General features: G+C 34.2%; 1 pseudogene across 1 annotated transcript; it reads right to left on the bottom strand.

Annotated features, from left to right (window-relative positions):
• Positions 1-668: 668 nt before the first annotated feature.
• Positions 669-971, bottom strand: LOC308354401 (10 kDa heat shock protein, mitochondrial-like; annotated as a pseudogene). The gene has a single exon. The product of its transcript is annotated as a 10 kDa heat shock protein, mitochondrial-like (transcript).
• Between the last annotated feature and the right edge of the window lie 1179 nt (positions 972-2150).

Consider the following 2150-nt stretch of genomic DNA (forward strand, 5'->3'; position numbering starts at 1 on the left):
GTCCACAGTAGCCAAACTATGGAAAGAACCTAGATGTCCATCAACAGATGAATGGATATAGAAGATGTGGTATATATACACAATGGAATACTATGCAGCCATCAAAAGAAATGAAATCTTTCCATTTGTGACGACGTGGATGGAACTAGAGGGTATCATGCTTAGTGAAATAAGTCAGTTAGAGAAAGAAAACTATCATATGATCTCTTTGATATGAGGAAGTGGCGATGCAACATGGGGGGTTTTTTCCTTTGGACATTCCTTCCTGCTTTGTCGAAGATTAGTTGACCATAGAGTTGAGGGTCTATTTCTGGGCTCTCTATTCTGTTCCATTGATCTATGTGTCTGTTTTTGTGCCAGTACCATACTCTCTTGATGATGACAGCTTTGTAATAGAGCTTGAAGTCCGGAATTGTGAAGCCACCAACTTTGGCTTTCTTTTTTTTTCAATATTCCTTTGGCTATTCGAGGTCTTTTCTGGTTCCATATAAATTTTAGGATTATTTGTTCTATTTCTGTTACCAAGTGATAATAAAGAGTCCTTTTCATTTGCCTGTATCCCATTGGATCATTATCAAAGAGAGACAGGAAAATTATTTACACGATGAAAAGATTTCACAATGTCACTGGAATGGGCAGCTTCACTTCATCCTACTTTAATAATGATTTCAGTCTACATATTTTCTAAATATGTATACATCTCTAAATAAGAAATAATCCTTATATCTAGAACTACTTTGGTGCCTCCATATCTTAGGAGAACTTTATCTTCAACTTTCACACAAACTGGTTGAATCTCCCCACCCTTTCCTTTAGAGCTGAATTCAAGAGCTACTATTGTTGTTTGCAACACTTTTCCTTGAGATTTTTCTGGAAGCAAAATACCTCCTTTGGTTACAGTTTCAGCTGCACTCCTTTCAACTAAAACAGTCAAAGAAGAGAAGAAAGTTTCTAAATGCCTGCCCTGTCATGACTCAGGCTATCACAGTTTGTACTATCAATAAGGGTCCTTAGATGGTTACCCAATTTAAGACATTATTGTTTGAATTGCAATTTGGGTATAAAGAAATAAGCTTCTACAATCTGACCTACAAACATGAAAAATAACTATGAAGTATAGGGGATACTTTTTAAAATGTCTGAAATTCCTAAAGTATAAATAAAAATAAGGAGATTTGAAAAGGACTTAAGATTAAAACAAAACAAAACGCTAAAGGAGGAAAGTTTAGTTTGGTGTGTGTGTGTGTGTGTGTGTGTGTGTGTGTGTGGCTTTATCTATAGATCATCTGTGTTCATGATGCAAGAAAGTAAACCAATAGGAAGACTCTCTCTTTCTCATTGGAAAGTCTAAGAAAAGAAATCCAAGTTACAAGGGTTACAGGAAAAAGACAGCCAAATCCATAAAGGAGAAATCCAGAGGAAAGGCAGCTTCATATATGATGTATAAATTTTGACCAAGTCTTGGTATTGTCCCTGAACTACATATTCCTGGGACAACAGGAGGCTGATTAAATAAAGAATTGTGCTGCAACCCACTGCAGGTGTGACAGTTTCTAGTTAGAATCACATCAAGCTAACTACCTGCTAAGACAAAGCATAAACACTCTTTAGAATAGTATAATAAAACCCAGAGCACCCACAAAATAATGTTCACAATATCCAGGAAGCAATCCAAAATTATCCAAAGTTAAAAGAACAAGAATAAAAGTCTTACCACTAGAATAGGAAAAAAAAATAATAATAATATAAAATAAAATAAACTGAAAACACAGAATCTAAGATTTTAAAAAATGTAAAAAAAAAAAAAAAATGAACCCAGTTCAGATGTGTAGAATAATATTAAAAATTATATGAAATACATAAACTTACAAATAAAAGAAGATCAATTAAATCCAAATATAATAAATATGGGGAAAGTCACACATGGACACATCACAGTAAAACTGTTGTAAACCAAAATAGATAACTCTGAAGGCATCCAGAGACAAAACAACACATTAAACACTGGCCGAAAAGAATGTCTTAGGCCAGTGACTGCTCCTCAGAAACACTGGAGACTAGAATTGATTGGCATATCATACTTAAAATGTAAAAATCAAACAAACAAAACACCAAAACCAAAAGCCAAACCAAACCAACCAACAAACAAA

This window comes from Martes martes (genome assembly GCF_963455335.1).
Source record: "Martes martes genome assembly, chromosome: 13".
In the NCBI taxonomy this organism is placed as follows: Eukaryota; Metazoa; Chordata; class Mammalia; order Carnivora; family Mustelidae; genus Martes; species Martes martes.